This window comes from Amblyomma mixtum, chromosome 8, assembly GCF_055824585.1.
Source record: "Amblyomma mixtum isolate Tamu chromosome 8, ASM5582458v1, whole genome shotgun sequence".
Lineage (NCBI taxonomy): Eukaryota > Metazoa > Arthropoda > Arachnida > Ixodida > Ixodidae > Amblyomma > Amblyomma mixtum.
The window spans coordinates 92,028,057-92,052,445 of NC_143019.1; the positions used below are offsets into that span (position 1 = coordinate 92,028,057).

At 45.1% G+C, this 24,389-nt stretch overlaps 1 pseudogene; it reads right to left on the reverse strand.

The window, feature by feature from the left end:
- Nucleotides 1–670: 670 nt before the first annotated feature.
- LOC149333501 (uncharacterized) lies at nt 671–19,957 on the reverse strand (annotated as a pseudogene).
- Nucleotides 19,958–24,389: the final 4,432 nt, after the last annotated feature.

Genomic DNA, 24,389 nt, shown 5'->3' on the forward strand with positions numbered 1-24,389 from the left:
ACTACTGTCCACTGTTCTATCCTGAGTAGTGTCCGAAGCTGTGCTTCCTTTTCTTCACAAGAATTTCGATCGATCTTCTTTCACTGTCTGCTTGTATCCGTACTTTTGTTCCAACCGTAAGTACTGAAAAGAAAGCGGTGATGGCAGAGTGATCTTGTGCAGTTGGCAGCGAATCTGACCTGCTTTAACCACCGGTGGTTCTTACTCCGCTCGAGCGTTAGGATATATTCTGCTGGGTACCTACGGACGGAAAGTTTGGGGAATGTTCCAGATAAGCTCGCGCGAGATGTCTGATAGTCACTGTGGGCGATGTTCGCTTTAGGTTAATGAGAATGGGAGCTAAAGCCACTTGACACTCGCACTAAACTGGGCTGGCGCAGAGCACAAGCTTGATTGGGCGAACATCTGCTCTATGAAGAAAACAAGCTGGTGGCGTTTCCGCTGCGTAGTGAAGATAGAGAAGTGCCGATAACAGAGAAACCACACTGGAATAAACTGCAAAAGGTTGCACAGCAATACAATGCTCATCGCTTTGCTTTTATGCTGTTGCAAATATCCTACCCTTAGGTCACCCCACTCGCGCAAGCAGTTTTTTTCTCACTGGTTGATTTGACTTCCCAAGATCAAAGGGTTACTGAAAGAAACGAAGACAACGTTTGGTGCTCAGGAATCATTCGTTTTCATTTCGCCCTCGAAGAAAGCCGTCATGAGGCTCTAAGGCTTGGCATGACGTTGTTAGCATTTCGTAGAGTTCCTCGGTTGGCGGCATTTTATACATTGTTCTGCATAGCTGATTAGCCTGAAAAAAAAGGAAGAATATGAGCGGATGTTCATTTAAGTCATGAATTCGCCAATGCGCCGTGAAAGCGTTATTAGCTATTTAATGCTTACAGCAACGCTCTCTTGCGTGATTGCCGACATGGTCACCAGAAAAGAAGTCCAGTACCACGGCACAGCATGCATAAACAAAAGCAGCTGAGTATCCAGGTTTAAGAATAAAGTGCTCATAGTATTGACTTCTTCGCAGTCTAGCAAGAGAGAGTTGTTCTCACGTACGGCGATATTGCTCTTTCTCTTTTGTTTCTGATAACTAAGTGGTAGAATATGAATTACTCAAACTTCCATTCTAGCGGAAAAGATATTCTAAACATTGGAATTAAAAAGTGGTTCCGTTCTAAAGCATTTCAAAAATATCACTGCGCCCCATGAGTAATGGGGCCACTCCGTTCTTTTCCTTGTTTAGCTCCACAGAGACAGCAAATATTTAACAAGTCTCACAAAGAATTCCTCTTTATGATTCTGGAGCGATGCTAAAAACGTTATAGTTCGTACTGTGGTTAATATTCTAAATGTTTCTGGCTCTCACTTCTTTTTTACATCAAACGATGTTGCAACATATAGCACGTTCTCCTCTACGGGCCTAATAAATCGGTTTGGCCTACTGTCATGGCCTCCCCCTTAAAATGCTTGTAGGGCTCCTTCAAGCGCCATATGTGTAAGGCACTTGATATTTTTTTCACTCCAAAGAACGCCCGGGTTCTTCATTTTTCTCGCTTCAGTGCAAAGATAGACACTTCTACTACGCACTCCAGCACACACTCTCACAAGATCGTCGACTTCAAGACGAAGATTGTCAACCACAGATAACTGCTCACAGGCACTCATTATTTGGCAGTCATGTATTCCTACTCGAGACCGCCTGGCAAATGTCATCTTTCAGCACCGCGTGGGGACCGAGTTTTCAGTTAGAACATGTTCCGACGTCAACTAAAGTGGCGTTTGGTCCTCGCAAGGGCCCCATGCGTTTAGAGTCGGCACATCAGCTGGCCGTACTGCAGGGCCCTGACCAATCCAATAATATTGTTCATGCTGCTTCTTCCAACCGCTACGACCGCTATGGATAGCGTCATTCAAGATACGATGGCGCCGTGATCCAGCATTCTCGCGTTTCTTTTGTTGTGAGGACTGCGCAAACATGACGCTGCCACACTTCGACTCCTGTGCAAGCCTACGGTGGAATCCATCCCACTAAACTTCCCTCGCACCCGACTATTCGAGGAGGCCCCTGCCCCTTAATGCTTTCAGGGGGCATGTCAGGTGTTCCTCCGGCAGAGCCATGCCCAACCCGCGCCCCTTGTTCGTGCAGGTTCGTTACAAAAACTGCTCAGTCAAAAACTATGAATGCTCTTTCGTAGAGTTCGTGAGCCATCGCAGTGGTTGTGCCCTCGACCTGTACGGAAAATAACTGAGAGGGCTTCCACCCGGCTGAACTTTGTTTACAGAGCCAAAGCTTGAAGCGGAAGCGATGCCAGCGCCCGCGTCCTGTTTCCTCTGACGTTGTTCACACCGCTGCTGCCGCTGTTTCTCCAGGAGAGCCTCTCGTTCTTCTTCGGTATCCGCTTCAATCCTAGAACGTATCCTAGCTCTATCCTTCACCAATGCGCCCTGTCGACGTTCTTTATTGTAAGAATCATCACATTCAATGAGCCGTCCACGGTGCACAGCTGAAGCACTGGTTCCAGTTCCCGACTCCTCCATGGCTACCGCTTAATATCAGACCACACTTTGTGCTTTTTATTATCTTATCATATGAACGGTGGCTGACGTTTTTCGCGCAACTTCGCGATTAACATTGAATCACGTTGTTGAACGCCGTTGAAAAGGCGAGCGAACGCCACTGCCTCCGCGCGCCGCCGCTGTGCCGAGGTGCGGCGAGTCACATGGTATGATGTCACAGCCACACCCCCATTCCGCCGCTTGACAGTTATTCTTCCGAGCGATATAACCTTGAGGTTTGGCATGGGAGAAGCAGCGCGTCCACTCTTATATCAGTACTTCTGATAAGTGTTTACAAATGATAACAGCATCAGCCCATAGTTCGCAAGCTATAAGCTTATGCCACTGATGGGTGATGACACAGTTAGCCATGAACATGTGCTGGGTCTAATCCTTAATCTTCAGGCTAAACGAATTGCCTGAAGCTGATGAAATACGGAGTTAGTTTTTTTTTTTTCGTTGTATGAGTTAGTGTTCAGAGTATTTAGCTTTAATATCCCAGAAATCGCTGTCATGCGTGGTGCACCAAACCGAATGGCAGTAGTGAATCCGATATAAAAAAACAAAACCCGTCCCACCTCGCATCATAGTGACCAATTATTTACTCCGCATATGCGATGATTTCCAAAAGCACGTAATTTTCAGACGCCTCTAGGTATTCCTAAACTCGAACGTCAAAAATAAAGCAAGAAAACCTAGTTTCTGATGAGGTTTCTCGACCGGAAATTAGCTAATGCGAATAGTTGACTACTCACCGAGAGCTCCACGCTAAGCAAGCCAAGTTAACTTAATACTCATTTACTTTCAAAAACGAATGAAACTCGACTCTCGCCTCAAAATATTGCCGAAACTAAAATTCATTTTAGGGAACAGTGTCTCACTTTACTGATGTCACGATACCTCTTTGTACAGAAACAGCGCTTTCAAGTCTTTAATGCAGTATCGACCTCCGAAAATCCACACTCGGTAATTCCGCAAGGATCAATATTAGGGCCAGTCTTCTTTCTTGTCTTCAAAGTCATGATTGGCGTTCAAATCAAATTCAAGCTTATTTCCGATTATTGCGCTTTGTGCAATCAGATGCGCATTTCAGAAGACTAGGATGAATTTAGTACCTCTCTATCTACTATACATTCTTGGTGTTTGAAATCAAAGATTACAATCTATCTCAAGAAAATAGTTGCGACGACTGGAGCAATGAAAAAATCGAATGACCTCTACTTCTAGCATTAAAAGCCACTTTTGGTCTACAGTGGAGAGTTACAAGTAGTACTTGTATTTGGGCGTGTTGGTTCATAACTTTTCAGGAGGACACAGGGGTGCAATAAAAAAACACGGACATAGAAGTAGACAGGTACGAGCGCTTACTATCAACAGGCTTTATTCGACGTATACCGTTAATATACCTTCGCTTTACCCAAGCGCCACTGTGCGCCACGTGCTTGTGATTCGCACAGTGGCACTTGGGTAAAGCGAAGGTATATTAACGGTATACGTCGAATAAAGCATGTTTATAGTAAGCGCTCGTACCTGTCTACTTCTATGTCCGTGTCTTTTATTGCGCCCCTGTGTCCTCCTGAACAGTTACAAGTAGTTTGGAGAAATTGATTAGATCTTAGCTGAACGGGCATGTAACGCGGTCACCTTACAAGAAACATTAAAAAATTTCGGTTTTTAGGCGAGCAATAGAAAGCTGTGAACCAAAATAAAAACTTTTGCATACGAAATATTTATGCTTCCTATTGTACAATAGACTTTGTGCATCTGTGGTTCATACACGCAAACAAAATTAGACTTCAAAAAGTGCGGACAAAGTCAGCTGTTTTAAATTTATCTTGTAAAGGCGCGTCTACAACATTTCTTCCAGAATGCACAGCACTTGAAAATCTTGGATCAGAGTGTTACAGGTTCCGAGTTAATTTTTATTTTCTATTTTCTCTTTAAAAAGCAATTGTGAACAGACAAAAATCTAACCTATAAACTGCTTTGCTTAGAGCAGAAATGTTAGAGATTTCACGAGTAGCACCAACGTATTTAGGGAGCCATTTTTTCTTCGCACGCTTCCCGAAACGAGCGCGTTACCGGTCAACTTTGTAAACTTTTGCAACGTCTCATAATTCCTCTGCGCACCTGTACATAAAACATACAATTTATAACCTTGTTCAGCCTTGAAATAATTTAGATGCAAACGTTTTTCTACTTTCTACGTTCTGCAGATTAATCTTTTGCATTCTTCACTGCCTGCCACCTTGACAGCTGTTTCTGTTACACTTTTGGAAATTCCCACTTCTTCCTAAGGCTTTACAGCCCAACCAGAAATACTCGTAATCATAAATAGAATTCCTCGAACACGTCGTCTTCGTGGAACATGTGAAATTCGACTTTCAGCCGCATGTATTTCGTGAAATAACTCGACCAAATAAGCGGTATAAGAATGCAAGGCTCGGTCGTTATCCGCAACGGTTGCAGGAGGGCTGGGACACTGACGCTGTTTCTGAAGGTTCTTATTCAAATACACTGCGCTTAGCAGGAGTTACTACCTTCTGCAGCTCTAGCACACGCCATTTGCACTTTCCTCGTCGCTTGGCGGCCTACGTGATGGCAGCTAACGAAAGGAAAGAGTGGTCACATTGCTTTTTTTTTCTCGTGTATCACAGCCTTTTCTGTGGTTCAAAATTTTTAGAGTTCAAAGCAGTGACAATATAAGAATCATTTTTAATCTTGCACACTTCGGGGCGATATTCAGTAATATTGTGACATCTTCTATTCACAATATTCAGGTTGCTCAAAGACAAAGGAGAAACTTTTAATAAGCACAAATAAGTAATATATCATAACAAGGATTATAAACTGGCAATATATAAAGAGAATAAACTGAAAATTCGCTGGTCATTTAGCATTGCTCAGCGCAACATTTCCGGGGAAAGCACAGTTTTTGAAGGTGGACACCACTGCCACGTACCAAGCGTGACTGAGGTGTCCACTTACCCAGGAAACCAGTTCGCACCTCCAACTTTTTCATTGTCAATGCCACATTACCCTCTGTACGGCGGCGGTATGCTCAAGTGCCGCGTTCCTGCAGCAAGGCTGTCAACGCCAACGGGCATTGCTCTAGTGCCGTGTTTCGGTCCCAACTTGTCCACGCTAACGCCGCACCGCGCACATCTTTCTGTCACTAATGACACATAGCTCAAAGCTTGATTATTATTTTGATAGCAGTATTAGTTCATGAAGAGGACCTGCAATGCACATGACGAGAGTGTGTTGTAGTTTAACATGAGGTGCGATCGGTCGCAACAAGTGCTCTCGTGCAGCGGCCAGCGAAGCTGGTCTAGTCACGCCAACAAGGGTTCGAATCCTAGTCACGGCAATATATTCATTTGTTTATGGTTTGGACAACGTCACACTCAAGGTCAAGGAAGTAGTTTGGTTTATGGGGGGCTTCATGTCCGAAAGCGACTCAGGCTATAGGAGACGCCGTAGTGAAAAGCTATGGAAATTTCAACCACGTGTGGTTCTTTACCACACGCTGACATCGCACTGTACACGAGCCTCTAGGATTTCGCCTCTATCTAAATACGACCGCCGCAGCCGGGACTGAAACAGCATCTTTCGGGTCAGCAGCCCAGCGCCGGAACCACTGAGCCACAGCGGCGCGTAGTAGTGCTTTCGTGCCAACTGGTCTACAAAGATTTGAAAGCGTCTATCCGCGGACCTCTACAGCTTACACCTTTCGTACCGTTAACTTCCATGTTTCGAAGTCCAGCAAGAACTAAGGCTAATAGGAGTTGACGTATGGGATACCATGAGCTCTCAGTGTTTACCCGCCCCCCCCCCCCCTACTTTCATGGCACTTTCATGACCCAAGCTACTTTCATAACCAGAGCTCTAGAGGAGTTCTGCATGTATAGCAACTTTTGTAACATGTCATATGATCTGTAAGCCTTTATTGTTGCGTTGTACCATAATATATAGGCTACTGGGCAAGTGGGCCTACTTTCTCTTTGGCATGCCAGTGCACACGGATAGGTTTCAGTACGCATCAAGGTATTCCGTGAAAAGTAGAACCGCTTGAAAGGCAAGTTGAAAACATCAATTTTACTCAGCCATTTTCTAAATATATACTGTCATTATATTTCCACACTTATTTTAGACATTCTACTGGCGCCCCCGTTCGTCGAAAGGCCGTCGGACATAGGGGTTGTTCGGGTTGTCCAATTTAACCGTCAACCGAAGGCGCCTCTGTGCGTCAAAAGATCGTCGCGGCGTGGGGTCGGAGGTCGGGTCGCATGCTAACGGTGGTGAGGGGAGGATGTTCGTCATTATGTCTAGTGACGGCGGCCCTACCTCCGGGGGTCGCCGTCCTCGGTTTTCCCGGCGCGGGCTAGAGGACTGGCGGACGTAGGACTGGCGGGTTGGTGAAGGCAGCCGGCGAGCCAACGGTGACGCGGACTGACGTTGGGCAGTGGGCGCAGGCGGGACGTTGGCCGCCATGTACTGGTCGATGTCGCGGGGTCGTTCATCATAGCGTGGCCGGGGTGCACCTGGCAAAAAGCCGCGCAGGTCAATCCGGCGGTACGAGCAGGGACGACGGATGTGGGCTGCTGCGCCGCAGTGAAAGCACAAGGGCCTGTTCGGCGTGCACTACATGTTTGCCTTCGTGACGAGTGGGCGGTCGTCTGGCAGAGATGACGTGTACGGGAATTGGTAGGACGGTGCGGTAAGGGCAGGAGAGTAGAACGCCGGTGGTGGTGACGCAGAGCTGCACAATGCCTCGCTGTATGTCATCACATAGCGGTGCTGGCCGTTGGGGAGGTAGAATAGGTTGCACCGTACGGCGTATCTCGTCACGAACAGAATCCGAAATGGCAGAGACACTAGGAGGCTGCTCAACGGAGCGAAGCTTCGGCAGCATTTCGCGGACGATGCTCCTGATGAGCTCACGGAGGGTGGCATTCTCGTCCCCGGGCTTTGGCATGTTGAACTGCACGGCAGTGATGTTTGGGGGACGGCCGTAGTGCGCAAACCGCTGTTGCAGGGCGCGCTCCATGCCTGCCGCTTCCCTTGCAAAATCGGTGACTGTAGCCGGATGATCGAGCACGAGCCCGACGAACAACTGCTCTTTCACTCCTCGCATCATATGGCTCACCTTCTTGGCTTCCGACATCGAAGGATCAGCACGGTTCAAAAGCCGGGTCATGTACTCCACGAACATCACCACGCTCTCGTTTGGCTGCTGGGCTCAGGTTTGCAGGGCCAGTTCAGCACGCTCCTTCCGTTCGTTGCTGCTGAACGTATCCAGCAACTGCCGCCGGAAATCTCGCCAAGTGTGGACGGCGGACTCGTGGTTTTCGAACCACGTCTTTGCGGCGTCCTGGAGGGCAACATAGACGTTCCGAAGCTTTCGGTCCTCGTCGCACAGATTGAATTCAGCGACCCCGTAGTACCCGTCCAACCAGTGCTCCACATCCTTGAACTTGTTACCATGAAACGACGCGGGCATGCGAGGCGTATGGAGAAGTAGCGGTGGCGAACTCGCAGAATGCTGCATGGTCTGGCTGGCTGCCGTGGAGGTCATCGTGCGGCGTGGCGCGGTGAGAGGTTTGTATTCCGGGGCTAAGCCTCTCAAGCGGCGGCTTGGCTTAAGGACAGGTGTCGTGTCCAGGAGGTGTGGCTCAGCGCTGCAGGTTCCTGGGATCTCTTCGTACATGGATCGCTACCCAGCGACAGCGCAAAAATGTCACTGGAAGCCGGTTTAGCGTTGTTACTGGCAGAACAGTACTTGGAAAGAGAACTGAGCGGAGCACAGCCGACCGACCCTTGAGCCGAGCAGAAGACGACGAAGTCCGGCGCGCGGCAAAGAACGAAGACATGGCACGGGGGCGCTGGTAGAATGTCTAAAATAAGTGTGGCAATATCTTCACCTTTTGTTAAAGATAGAATGCTCTAAAATGCTTTGAATTTGTTGCTATTTTCAGTTAGGAGGGCAAGCCTTAGTTCGGTGTTCTGGAACACATTTTGCCTGCTCCTGCTTGGTTTTGCCGTGTAAACCAAAGGAAAAGCAATAAAAATGTTCAGACTACAGTTGAGAAGTTTTGTAAAAGTCTTCAGAGCAGTAGGCGAGCGTTTCCATCAGAAGCATTTTGAGAGAATTTTTTTCATGAGAACCAGAAGCGCTTCGGACTATGCACACGATGGGCCACGGGTCGGCTTTCAAGACTAAACTGAACAATGATTGGCTGATGGGGCTTTAAATAGTGGAGCCTAGTCAGCAATACAGTACGGTACACTGCGGCGAGTGTAGACACAAGTGGGCCTCCTTTCTTTTTGGCATACCAGTCGAGACGGGGAAGCCTTCAACACGCATCATCCTGTGAAGTGCAGAACCGGTTGACAGTCACGTACTAGATTTGTCTTTGGCCTGCACATGTCCCTTATCAATGGCACGACCTCTTCGCAGTCCGCAGGTACCGTGGTGTATGTAATGTTGCATATCGCTTGCCATGTCATGTTCTGAAGCAGGAAAACGGCGCGTCAGTAAAGACTCTTAATCAAGACACACAATTTTTTCCCTTTCTTTCCCTCCAGCGTTTGCGTTTTACATTGCAAATTCGAGCAACCGCAGCACGCTGCACATGTTCTACCCTCTCTACAATAACTATAATATTCACAATAGGTGCCTAACGGCTCTCTTTCATTTAAGCAAACAAGGGAAGAGGATGAGGGGCTCGTTATAAATATGACAGAAGCCAACAGCCACAGAAACCAAGGGGCACAGGGGATTTTTTTTTTAAGTCATTTATTTGGTGGTGTTGATCAATTTAGATTATTACTGAATATGTTATCGTTTAAAGATAACTGATTAGAAAAGCAGAATAAAAAACAACCACCTGCCGCCGGTGGGATCCGAACCCACGACCTCCGAATTACGCGTCCGGTGCTCTACCTCTGAGCTACGGCGACGGCTGTCAATTCTTCTGCTTTCGGGGGTATTTATGTTTACAAGTAACCTAACCTTGAGAGTGTTCATCAGCGCCACCCACGTTCATAAGCGGCGGACGTAGAAAGACGTAGAAAGGGCATCGATTCTGGCAGCCTTGACGCCTTAGGAAGCATAAGAGGGTTCTCACGCAGCTTCCACCCTCTCCGTTCGATGACGTTCTACGTCACACCTGCGGTAACTCAGGACGTTCTACGTCCGCCGCTTATGAACGTGGGTGGCGCTGATGAACACTCTCAAGGTTAGGTTACTTGTAAACATAAATACCCCCGAAAGCAGAAGAATTGACAGCCGTCGCCGTAGCTCAGAGGTAGAGCACCGGACGCGTAATTCGGAGGTCGTGGGTTCGGATCCCACCGGCGGCAGGTGGTTGTTTTTTCTTCTGCTTTTCTAATCAGTTATCTTTAAACGATAACATATTCAGTAATATTCTAAATTGATCAACACCACAAAATAAATGACTTAAAAAAAATCCCCTGTGCCCCTTGGTTTCTGTGGCTGTTGGCTTCTGTCACTCTTTCATTTATAACATTTATGTTTTAAAAAGCTGACACTTGTTGACATGTATTAAATTTATTCAACTTGGTAGCACACCGAAACGATTTTAAAAATCATTTGATACAGTTTCGGAACAACCCTTGGTACTGCGCAGATGCCGTCTTAAATTATTCAGGAAACCTGCAGTCATTGTTTACTTTTGTAAGCCGAAAGCATAGACATAAACCATTGTTACTACGCACTATTTAGAGTGGAGTGGGTGGCACATGCAGAATTTTTTATTTAGGAGGCCGCAAAGAACATATTTGATCCGATTATTTTCTAGAATGTTTGTTTGGAAAACTTAATACAATTTTTGTAGAACACAAAGCGGAATACAGTGAGCATTTTTGCTGCATATTCGGAAGTCAAGGCCTAGGGCTGGCTTCTATGGACCAATGTTCGTTCAGGGGAGATCATTGAAAAGGTAATAATTTTAAGCGTATAAAATAAATCACTCTGAGCCTCTCCTCTGTCTTGTTCCCTTTGTGAGTATCAAAAAATCAGCGCCCTACTCTCTTAGTAATATAAAATTTTTGTCAGTTTAATGGCCAGAATTGCTAGCACTCGGACATGAACTTAAGCTTCTCAGGTGGACCAAAATTAATACGTACACACAAAAGCTCTGTAGGAACAGATCCGGTGGCCCGAGGACGTTCTTGTTGCCATGAGCACTATGTTTACATATTTTCACCACATCATTGGTGACCTGCACGGTTATACGTTCTGCATAATTTAGCTTGTTCTGCTGGAATAAAAAAGCTAGAATAACTCAAAATCATTTCAAGTTTGGATATTCCTGGAAGGGTGCATGATGAGTACGCTCGATTTAATGTTTTTCGCTGTCACTTATCCGAAAACTCGAGGGCCCCTTAAACTTCGCTCGGAAAACATTTTCCTGCTTCTCTTCGAATGCAAATCACTGCTGAAATCGGAGAGTAATTATGGCTCTTACCAGAACGACTATGTGCAAGTAAGGAATACGAAAACAGCTGTTCAAAGATGTACTGAGGATGCCCGACGAAAGCGAAAGTTCAGAAATTTATTTTGATCACCGAAAATTATAGGGTAAACAACTGAGACGGTAGAGCAAGGGTCGAAGCAAGAGTAACTATTTCGGTTGTCTTGTTTGCAGCTACCGCGAATAATGCAAGCAGTAAACTCAATAATCCAACTTTTCGCACTTGCACAGTTTTGTACGGAAAACTGCTAAAACCTTATCTACTCACATTAATCAAGAGCACTGATTCTTTTTAGATAGTCTATGGCCGATAAGGCGCGTGGAATCCGGCCTACAATATCACTGGATCTCTGCGACTGCCCAGAAAATCAAGGCTGTTGTGCTCATAAACACGCTAAAATAAAAGTGTTAGAGCGCGAATTTGTGCGATGGCGTTAGTTGCTTGACACTCAAGCAGATGTACGTGTACTCTGAACTGAAGCTGAAATTCTTAGTGCGTGTTGCGTCCTAAGAACGATTTATATTACAGGCTGTGGTGGATTAGTCGGAAAGCAGTTGGTTTGCTGACAAGAAGCAAGCAGGATCGAGCTAAACCATAGCGGCCGCATTTGACTGAACGTTCTGGGCAATCATTCCTGGGTGCTGTGTGATGTCAGTGTGGTGAAAAAAAAACACCAGTGCTATATACTATTCCGGAGGCTTTTTTCGCGCCAATTCTCATAGCTTCCTTATGTACCCCGTATACCAAATACCAACACCATTAGGATTTGTCTTGTGCTTCCAGCTGTATAAACGGAAAACCAGTTTCCATTGCTTTCTACATATTTTCTACATAGTTCACAAGATTTACGACGCCGTGAGCTTACCAATACCATCACGGTCTCTACATCCAGAACATAGATATATTCGGGCCCATTTCTACTGATGGCGTCCATCGCTCTTTGCGCCAGCAATAGGTACTTCCTGGCTGTACGGTCACGATGCTCCCATTCTGGATAGACAACTTTTTGGGTCTCATTTCCATCCGGAGGTTTGGGATCTGGTTGATCTGAAGGGAATACTGTCTCTAAGTAGGTTTCGTTCATCGGCTTCATAGTGTGTTGTTTTGCCCAACATTTTGCCATGCAGAACTGTAAGCGGCATCTACAAAACACATGATTATAAGTATTGTTGCTCAAAGTGCTGCTTTTCGGTGCACAGCTGTTGAGGTGCTTATAGTAAAGGATCTAGCGAGATTGTAGCTAGAGCATTGAGTAAAGATCTAGATGCAGTTGCTAGAGTAACCTAGAAATCGCGACTCACACGAGAGAAATATGACACTCAATGAACAAACATCGCTAACCTGTTTAGAAGTGATATGTCTAGAGCGGAAAAACAGTTTTTAGGACATATCTGTTTTCTTTCTTGCTAAGGTATAAAATACCTGGAGAGGTAGTTTCGTAAGCCAAATTAAGCTTCACCCTACTTGGGTAGGCAATAGAAGATACACATTGAGATATAATTTTTTCCACAACCAGCAAACTCCTTCGGTACATATTGAAATAAATAGGCCGCTGCATTCGGGAAACGTTACTGTTAGTAAAGCTGACTAATTAGTTTTAACAATAAAATTTCTGTTCCTCGGAATATGTAAACAAGCAGTCCAATAGTAGAAACAACGTGCACTGAAGTATTGCGTCTCACAAGATGAGTTGAACGAGGTGGGCAATATCACTAAAGGGAAAACAATGATGCCCGTTAGCGCTTTACACAGGGATCAGCAATCCGTATGGTTCGCCAGAAGTGGCAATTCCTTGGTTGCATTTCAGGATGACTTCTTTTGGGTCCCGATAAGCTTGGGCTTTCCTTCCTCCATGCCAGGAAACGAAACTATAGCGATGCATAAATCACCCACGTTCCCTTAAGCGTGTCACTGACAGTTCGTCGAAATTTGAACGAATGCCCACGAGTGACATTTCTCATGGGTTCGACTGCAGCGTCTTTAGAGCCCTGATGTGTGAGGCCCATATTGGAATAATACTGAGTAGGTGGTGAAGGAGCGTTTTTAGACCTGAATATGTAGCTAAGACAACGACAAAAAGAATAAAAATCTGAAAGATAACCGTCGAAAAATCGATGATTAGGTGCTCAAGAAATATCTGCGTTGAATGAAAGTGCTATTCTTAGTTTAAAAAGCTGCTCGGCGGTGAATGACGCGCCTCGAAGAGAAGATCTTGGTAGTTCCAGCGATTCCTCGTACATGCGCAAAACCTCAGAGCCACTTTTAAAGAAAGAGGCTCTCATTTTTAGGACCACATCAGGACCGTGCTTTGCACGTTGTCTTTGTAATCTTTTTTCTGGTGTCTGAATCCTTGCCATTTCAACCTCAACCCTTAGCGAAAAAGTGGGTGTCCTAAAAATGCATTTCAAACATACTGTATTAATTTAATATTTATTACGCATTTTTTATTCCTGTTCTTAAACTGCACTACGAATGCTAAGTATACTAAGAATAATAATTTGAACGGTCTTCAATATACTTGAAGAGTACATTTTTGCAAGCTTAGCATATTTATAATGCATTAAAAATATACTAAAAATATACATTAAATACATGAGAAATAGACTAAAATATACATTTAATACATTGACCATATATTTAATCGGGCTTAAAAAAGCTGTACTGGTCGGCTTCACATAAGACGGGTTAATGTTTCAACTTCAGAATAAATTGTACACGTGTAGTTCTCATCAATCACGAGATGTGAGAGATTGCAAGGTCACGTGACGGCATAGGAACAGGAAAGATACGTACACACAACGAATTATGACGGAAGTGATGCAGCTAGTAAGAAGTGCTACGACAAATGCTATACTCGGCTTGCCTTATATATACCCACCGAGAGCAACGCACTCTCTTGCCCGGTGAGGCATTTTTTAGGCAAAGACTGTAGGCCCCCTAATTATCGAAGAATTGTCATACTGGTCGCGTTCGAATCTGGGGGTGACCTAGAACCGAATTGTTCGTTGAAAATTGCGTCAGGTATTGGTCAGGAGTCGAAGTGTCAACCGACAGACACAAGGGCGTCTAAGGGAGCCGGTCGGCCTTGCCAGTCGGGGTACTTTTCGCTGGCATATTCGGGCCCGGATGTACCCAAGGCGCCCTTGGCCGGTATAATGCTGTCACGCTCTCCGCACGTAGTGTAAATAAGTGGTAATTACCTTCCTGCTAGAAGTTACCATAAAAGAAAGGACGACAGGAAAGGGAGAGTTTTCAGTGCTGCCTGAAACGACATTTCGAGCCGTAGTTTATTCCACGGTGGCTTGAAGTGTAATGCCAATATGTTTAAGCGGAATGCCCATTTGCTAGAATTTAAGTATACCTTCGACGGATTATTTGCGCATTTAGAAAAGCACATTTTATATACATCGCCAACACCAAAATGCGATTTCTCGAAACTACATTTCGAGCATTAGTTTGTTCAGCGGCGGCTTGAAGTGTGCTGCAAACATGCTAATGCGGACTGCCAATTTGCTAGAATTTATATATTCTTCGGACAAATTAGTTGCGTATTTACGGAAGTACACTTTCTTATGAATTAAGATAATGTTAGCGTTCTTCCAAGCTTCTGGTACTCTCGAGGTCACGAGGTCACGTCAAGGACTTGCAGAATTACAGACCAATCAGCTTATTGTCCGTTGCCTACAAGGTATTTACTAAGGTAATCGCTAATAGAGTCAGGACAACCTTGGACTTTAGTCAACCAAATGATTAGGCAGGCTTTCGTAAAGGATACTCGACAATATATCACATTCACACTATCAATCAGGTGATAGAGAAATGTGCAGAATATAACCAACCCCTATATATAGCCTTCATTGATTACGAGAAAGCATTTGACTCAGTGGAAACCTCAGCTGTCATGCAGGCATTGCGGAATCAGGGTGTAGAAGAGTGCTATGTGAAAATATTGGAAGATATTTATAACCATTGCACAGCTACTATAGTTCTCCATAAAGTCAGCAATAAAATTCCAATACGGAAAAGTGTCAGGCAGGGAGACACGATCTCGCCAATGCTCTTCACTGCCTGCTTACAGGAGGTATTCCGGGGACTGGAATGGGAACAGTTGGGGATAAGAGTTGATGGAGAATACCTGAGTAATTTGCGATTCGCTGATGACATTGCCTTGCTAAGCCACTCAGGACAAGAACTGCAAAGCATGATCAATCAGTTAGACAGGCAGAGCAGAACGGTGGGGCTAAGAATTAACATGCAGAAAACCAAAGTAATGTTCAACAGTCTAGCAAGGGAACAGCAGTTCGCCATTGGTAGCGAGGTGCTGGAAGTAGTAAGAGAATATGTCTACTTAGGGCAGGTAGTGACCGCAGATCCGGATCATGAGAGGGAAATAACTAGAAGAATAAGAATGGGGTGGAGCGCATATGGCAGGTTCTCTCAGATCATGAATGGTAGCTTACCAATATCCCTGAAGAGAAAAGTATACAACAGCTGTATCCTACCGGTACTCACCTATGGGGCAGAAACGTCGAGGCTAACGGAGAGGGTTCAGTTTAAGTTAAGAACAACGCAGCGAGCTATGGAAAGGAAAATGATAGGTGTAACGTTAAGAGATCGAAAGCGGGCGGTGTGGGTGAGGGAACAAATGCGGGTTAATGACATCTTAGTTGAAATCAAGAGGAAGAAATGGGCTTGGGCAGGGTATGTAATGCGAAGGCAGGATAACGGCTGGTCCTTAAGGGTAACGGAGTGGATTCCAAGAGAAAGCAAACGTAGCAGGGGACGGCAGAAAGTTAGGTGGGCAGATGAGATTAAGAAGTTTGCGGGGATACAGTGGCGGCAACTGACAAAGGACAGGGTTAATTGGAGAGACATGGGAGAGGCCTTTGCCCTGCAGTGGGTGTAGTCAGGCTGATGATGATGATGATGATGACGATGATGATGATGGAAGTACACTTGAAATACACTGACAACATGCAAATACCATTTCCCGAAACGTGATTTCGAGCCCTCGACTGCTCAACGGCAGCTAGAAGTGTGCTGCAAATATCTTTAAAAGGAATGCCCCTTTCATAGAGTTGAAGTGCACTTCGGATGAATTAATTTCATATACACGAAAGTGCCCTTGTGATGCACTGACAAGATGGTAAAACTGCATATATATTTTTTCACGTATTTGAAAACTGCTCGAGGTATGCTTTAAGTGAGGTATTTTTGGCATATGTTAAGAACATATTTTGTATACCACGCATGAAATTTCAGCAAAGTAATTCCTACATATTTTTAGTGCATTCATGAATAAAAAAAATATGCTAAAGATGCAATTTAAATAGCCCATTGTATATTCCAAACGGATTAGTTTTTGCTAAGGCAATTATTCTTCGTACCAATGTTTTTCTTTATTTTTCTGTACCCTGTAAGCGGCATCACGGTGCGCGTGTTTCTGATGCTGCTGTAAGTTCCCATAAGAATATCCGCTATCACTTCATTCACACTAAGGGGGGAGGATCACTGCGCTCTTGCCGTGTCATTTACAAACCGCCAACCTTATGTTCTTGTTTGAGCGACTGAACTGAACAGGCTTAATTCTCTGTTATATCTCCGGACCTAGAGATTTCAGCAAGTACCAATGTTCTGTAAAATCTCTGTAGCTTTTCAACCAGTGCGTATGACTACTCACGGGAAAATCTTAATGAGTAGGTACTCCGGTAAAGCAAACGTATCTATCAAGAATTATTTCTGTAAATATGCAAAAAACCTAACAGTTGGTATTAGCTTTCAGTCTATAGACTTATTTACATCTTGCCTGGTGCGTACTCCCTTTGCCTCAACTTATGTTCTAAACTGACCCGCCTGCCACCCACGGAGGAAATAATACCTTTCTAATAGATAATTTTCAGTGACCATGTGCTTTCAAGTGCGTGTTTTGCTATAAAAATAAAAAAAATTACAATAACATATTCTCCTTTTCTGAGCAACATTATCGATATATTTTTATAGTTAACGATGAGCACAGGTTATTGCAACTCCTCGGTATATCAAAATGCAAGCTTCAAGCATGTTGCGAGAATACGCCGTATTGGTCTAGGATTGCGGTTGAGTTCCGAATTGCTCACTATTCAAAAGTACCCATCGCACCCAGTGCGTGTTCAGTGAATCGTAAGATTATGCTTATCTCGCCGAGTGTCCTCTGTCTTGAATTATATTCGTTTTGTAATAAAACGCACCTTTATGCACATCGCAATGCTTCTCAGCAGCGTTGTGTTGTGGCGTGCAGTGCACAGGAGAAGCAATAAGCTGAACCAATAGGTCTCCCTTGTCAAAGTCATACTATAAGCGAACGATTACTCACAGAACCTTTAATAAACCACACCTAATTAAAAGAACCATGCCTCTGACTGCAATGTCAGCAACAAACCACAAAACTCTGCTGTTCCCTACCATCTGAAAGCCATATTCTTTATCCCACCCTCTGGTCCCGGCTCCTGTCTTAATTCTTTGTGCTTCACGACTGTAAGAGATAAAAAGCTCAGAGTCACATGCGTACAGTGCATTTTCGAGGATATCCACTCAAAGAGTCTTTGCCGAACTGGCCGGCTGACGATGACTCAGACTCCGGTCATCACCTTGACGTTCTTCGAGAGATGAAAATACTTCTAACGCCCTTTGTGCGGCAGCTCTACGTCAATCCTTTAGCATTTATAATTGGCGTCGCTTCGAAAATCGTCGTACCTCAAAACAAAAACATTCCATCTAACTTGCTACCTAGAACAGAGAGTGGCAAGTGTTCAAACATCATATAAAGCGGTGGGAGTGGTTCCTTGTCGAGACACTTGAATCTGCAGTAGCGTACTCGACGCCCTCCTGAGTATCGAGTTGATCACAGAGCCTGATATAAGGTTTGCTAGAACCATACTTCAGGTTATTTGTTCAAGAGAGAAAAGGGTTGTGTGATAGATACTGTGGGTTATTTTAAGAAAAAAAATTCTCTTTAGCCAAGATCGAGCTAATCCGTGGTGATTGGATACCACCCTGGAAAGCTGTTAAGAGCAGTAAGCAACATTACCGTCATGAAATTCAGCCTCAGAGGGAGCTCCCTGGCTGACATGGCAAGGAAATCACCGGTGTACTAGGCACAGTTTGCGGCATGAATTCCGCGGCAGTCTGTTAACTTCCTTGAGTTAGTCTGTTGACGCACTTCGTTTCTGAAACAACAAGGTCTCACTCCCCAAGTACTGCATTTCAATTCAATTCAGCCTTACGCAAGAGACAGGCGAACCACGATGGTTCGACTTGAACATTTCTGCGTCATTCTAACGTAAGCCCGTCCCGCTCTAGAAGTTCTGTGCAACACGACAGTCTCAAGGTTCATAAACGAGATTGAATTAAAGTTCTCGTTCTGCGCAAAATCCGGTATCGTCTCTTGGGGCATTGTGAGCGACAAAGAACGTGGCCCGCCTGCCACTTAGGTCCCGCAACCTTTTGACGTCACCACAACCTCCCCATCCGGATAGTGAGCAAACTGCAAGCCTTGGCAGGTGGCAGGAAGCAGAGAGGTTGGTCGCGAAGAGGAAACTGGTCCTCAAAAGCCCCACCTCTGAATCTTTTTCAAACAGCCGCCTTCCAAGACAGTGGCGCATTGTTCGTTAACAAGTTAACAAGTTAACAAGTGGTTAACAAGTGGTTAAGTGGTTAACAAGTTAACCACTGCGCCAGGAGTGGTATGGTTACTCCCTGCAGTCTAATAGAGTAAAAGAGAGAATGACCGTGTTTACGGAGTGATATACAGAGATTACCCCGGACCGCTGAACGGACCCACTAGCTTTATTGAATTATATCCTTCAGGCGGATCTGATGTGTTCGAAGAAATGTTCATAAATGCTAGGGTAGCTGCGCGCCCAGCAGCCTCGGCCTTGAATAAAATTGTTTTCATGTTAGGAAAAGCTCTCAGTTAGGGCTCATAATATCAGCATCCTTCATATCCCCTGGAATATTGCACTAGACTTGCTTGCTTTTCAGTCAGTAAGTATAATAAGCAACGTTCAAGTGTGATAAGCAACGTGAATAAGCAACATTAAAGAGGTGACAATATCAATAACTAAATAAGTAATTAGATATGTGCCATTAAAATATCAGTTTGATTTTTGAATGGATTTTTACACTTAGCTGTATAGCTGTGGAAGATGTGAGGTATTTATTGATTACTTACGACCCCTGTGAAGAGGACATGTGACGAGAAGCAAAAAACCGAAGGCAGGAGGTAAAACACTACGGAGCATCACCAAAAGACTGAGCATGAAACGCGAAAGAGCATCCCGTGTCTTCCTTTTTCGGCGCAATGCTCAGCAAACTTGTAGAATATTCGTATACATATATAATGATGTCTGAATATTTTATGCCAAATGTGTGGATATTTGTTCTATAGGCGCGGTTAAGAAACCTACGCTGGATTAATAGCCTGCTGCGCCTCTACCTACATCTTTACCGCGCGAAAATACGCAAAAAATAATCTACGTACGAGCTTACATTTCTGCAGCGTCCTTTGTTTATCCTATCTTTGCGCCATTGTTCACGCAGCCGCCTCCAAGCCCTAGCTGGCTCTTTGTCCTTAGTGCTTGCCAGCTGCGTTAAAAAAAAATGAGTGCTTTTTGCACTTCAGAAACGTTTCCTCATGTTCTCCTTTATATTGGAAGCGCAGAAAAGCAAGTACACTAAGGGAGAAATTTTATCATATATATTAACTCGGAGGTTTGAGTGGAATTGTGGAAGATTAAATTTTAAACCAGGAGTGAAAAAAAAGACCCTAGGGGGACGCCAAAAACTGTCTACCGCTGTCTCACGTGCCAACCTCCCAGAGACCACCCACAGGCAGTCTCGGCACCTTTTGACGAGAACTATTCATGTTGCGGAAAAATGTATTTTATCATCGTGCAAATGCGTTTTGCACATTATTGCATCACAAAGGGGTATGCTATCCTGTCATACCTCTTTTGTCATGGGATAAGAGTGAGACACGTTCTTGGCATTGAGTAAAGTTTTCACTAAGCCCTATTGTCCGCTCTTTCCTGTACAAAAGGGTTGAAAATTGGGCAAGTTGGTACGAATTTTTACTGGTGTGGCACCACAGGGACAGGGACAGAGACAGAGTGACAACAACACAAGTGCTCACTAACAACTGACAAAGTTTATTAAAAGCACAAAAAATATATAGACGAAACCTATGGTTACATGCACAGTCATAACATGGTTACAAGGGTTACAAGCAAGAACACGCGTTAAATCACAACGAATCTATCTGTTATCATGGTTTAGTGTTCTTTGAAGATAATCAACCTCGGCGTCAAGCAGTAGCAAGGATGGCAAACTCACGCATACATCTGCCGACTTTTTTATGCGGAAGGCCTCCATAATCTCCCGGGAAGTCTTATCTTTGTGCTTCCAGAGAACGCGCGTTTCCTTGAACAATGGGGCACACTTGTGGCTTTTTACATGCTTAGCCAGGTGCGTCCCCGAACTCCCGTCAAGGGACCTGGCATGCTCCTGGAGGCGTACATTCAGACAGCGTCCAGTCTGCCCCGTGTAGTGTCGACCGCAAGTGAGGGGAATGGAATAGACCACACCGCAAGCACAGTCCACAAAAGGGTTGGAGTGCTTCACCCCACAAGCGTTCCTTCTCTCCCGCGGTGCGTCACACCTCTCAATGGCGGCACATATCCGCCCTACCTTATTCTTGGCTGAAAACACCAAGTCCACCTCATAACGGCGAGCCACCTTTTTAAGGCTATGAGACACACCATGTATGTAAGGGATGCAGGCGAGCTTTTTCCTTCCCTCTGTGCTCTCTTTATGCGACCTAGTTCCCTTTGCAGTCTGTTTCTGTACCGTAAGGATCCGGTGCGACACCGAAGCCAGCACAGAGGCCGGGAACCCCGCGTTTTTTAGTCTGGCCACCTGATCAGCGAACGCTTTGTCCATCCGATGGAAACAGGATTTTGTGAAAGCCGATAACCATGATAACCATGGTTACCATGGTTATCATGATAACAGATAGATTCGTCATCATGATAACAGGTAGATTCGTTGTGATTTAACGCGTGTTCTTGCTTGTAACCCTTGTAACCATGTTATGACTGTGCATGTAACCATAGGTTTCGTCTATATATTTTTTGTGCTTTTAATAAACTTTGTCAGTTGTTAGTTAGCACTTGTGTTGTTGTCACTCTGTCTCTGTCCCTGTCCCTGTGGTGCCACACCAGTATGAATGCTTTCCTGTACGATGATGATTTTTCATGGCGCAAGGGCATCTACGGCCACAGAGAGCCACTACACACAGTTTTTTCTTCTACTCATGGTGAGGGCAAAGACCCATTTCAAAAACATTTCACCCCAAACAAGCCGAGCACCAAGCTTGTACCCACTGTATTACCGGTTAGTACCGTGCAGCTTTTACACGAGGAACCGTTTCGTCTTTAGGCAACATCTCTTCGCTGAAGAGCGCAACCGTATCCTTCGCAACTGATGAGTTTGTTTTGATGGATGCGGGAAAAGAGAATCAAAGACATCAAAGAGGCTCGCAAATGACGCGAGAATCGAAACAGTCGGCTGGTGTCGCATCATTGTCTGCTTGCGCATATTTATTAAATTACTACAGCTTCACTGCAGAGGATAGTAAAATTACCCTCATTACTTGAACACTAAGATAGCAGTATTGACGGCGACTTTCTATCCTGTGTAATGAAGTGCATGTGATTATTAAACGCAGTCTTCAAATCAACATATTACCCTCACCACCTGCACCCGGCTGAAGAAGCATGCGACACATGCGAATTACAAACGGATCACATTTTAGCAGTTCCCACTCTAGGTACAGCAGGCTTAAAATAGTACTTATTACTTTGAGTATGTTTTTTTTTCGAGCAAACACGGGCGATGTTGTACAGCGCAAGCTGCTAATGGCCCACTCTCTGGGTTTCGCTTCGCTGCAGTGGTACTACCGGGTGTGACGAGAGTATAAGAATTCTTCCTTCACCTTGGAAGGAAGATGGTATGATCAGATCGGCGGAACGTGGTACCGGAGACGGATTGCCCCAAAAAAGCCCGTACAGTGATTACCGCAGAACGAGGACGGTATGGCGATGGCGAGGAATGCCAGCTGGACTATTTCTGGCAAGAGAACTGGTTTATGGTTTGTGGGCTATGGGGGACGCCTTAGTTAACGGCTCCAGAAATTTCCACCACCTGTTGTTCTCTACCGTGCACTGCCATCGCGCAGTACACAGGCCTCTAGAATTTCGCCTCCATCGGATTTCGACCATCACGGTCGGGATCGAACCCGCGTTTTTCGGGAAGGCGGCCGAGCGCCACAAGCACTTAGCCACCGCAGAACCATAAGAAAAGACGTTAGAGTAAAACTAACAGGTAGAGTACGGCGAGAGTGGAGGGGTGCAACACTCTCCTTCTGTGGCGGTTTATGTGAAACGCGCTACCGGAAGATAGCCTCAGCAGCGGTGGCGCCGCGCTTCTGCAACGGCGCAAGGGAGAGCAGCCGTGGTTGAATAATGAGCACATATCCGAACGAAAAAAACACCCTTCTATAACAGCAAGTATTTTCATCACGCTCTCGAATTCTTCACCTAAATATAGGACCAAATTAAACTACAAAACAGCTGTCGTTGAATGTCGCGTTATAGAGCGGTAACCGTCTGGTAATATGTTCGTGGTTTTTTGTCCTTGTTGCACCAATATATGTTTATGAATGCGTCGTAGAATAGGCTAAGAGCAAGTAATACTGAATAATGAATTCAGTCTAACACAGAGAACTGACACTAGTAGCAGTACTCTATTTCGGCATGTGCAACTGCGCATCTTAACCTTGACCGCCTATGCTACGGTCGCTTTGGGAGTGAAACCTGCTTGAACCGTATCTTCCTGATCTCTCACCAGGAATGTCGGTGAATGAGAATGTCATGTACCTGTACAGAAAGAACACCTGCACAGGCAGAGGACACTCGGAAAAAAGCTGAACTAGTCGGCTTTATTGGCCGTCAGTCCTCTAGAGTGTAGGATCAAGTCCTTCGGGTTTCTCGAAACGTAGAACAGGATGGATAAAAACGTGCCATATTGAGGAACAGATGATTAATTACTTGTGGGGCAACTACTTACGGACATGGTGACGTAGATAATGACGTAGGGTGACTATCGCATCACATCGCATGGCAGGCAGCGTCTGTCTTCTCAGCTTAAAACCAAGGTTAAACGAGCACTTTTATTTAGATAATTTCACCTTCCTTGTTGTCTTCACTTAAAGGGACTATGAAATAAATTTATTGAGATCACGTTAAGATAGGGAATCCATCACTCGTCACCCCAGCGCAATAATTTTTGAACTAGCATCAATAACAACGAAGTTATAGACGAATAAAAATCAGCTCCTCCTCTCCCCCCTCAACTCGTACGCGCGGGGCACCATAAAAAATAAAGAAAACAGCTCCGGGACTGGGCTCCGCCCATGAGTACGTCATTCGCTGACGTTCGGTTTACGACTTCCGGTTGTCCCACTGCCGAGGAGCAGCGTGCGTCGGCAGCGTCTCTCCGGTTACTTTACTCCGGTCTCTGCGCTTTCTTGGCTCCCGAACACGCGACGGGAAGAGGCGGCAGAGGTAAATTGAAAACATATGCGCGAAGGCAATGCCCTGGATCGCGCTTGCTCGAGGGGGGCGCGCGGCGGTTCGAGCAAACGATTTTCACCGCTACCGGAAGTGTGCCCGTGACGTCGTAGCTACCGCGGCTCGGGCGAATGACAGCGTGTGGTGGCCTGCCGACGTCATGGGACTAGTGACGTCTGTTTTCCCGATTTTGGTTCCAAAATGGCTCCCTACGAAGACACCAAACGGCCCGCGAATTTTAAAAAACACGATTTTTAAAAATTCATAATAAATTGCCGGCTCAGTTCCGAAGACTCATACTTGGTGTCAGTGCTTCAGAGCATCACTTCTAACATTTACAAGCGACTTTTAATTCTTTGCATGGTCCCTTTAATGGGGGAGTAGTCGTTAGTTGTGTTAGAGCATGTACTGAATTCCTAAGATGAATACCAATTATTATGCTTTAATTTGCAATGTATCATGAACCATTGTCACAAGTTTGCAAAAATGAGTTGCCACTCCAATTCTCAATATATTGTTCCGAACCAAATCAATAACCGCTAATTCTTCGCGACCCCACGGAGCAACCTTCTCAACCAGCGAGCTCTATTATAAAAAGTAATTGGATTGGTAGTTCTATGATTTTACACATGGATATGCGACTGATGAGCGCTCACTACAGAGATAGTC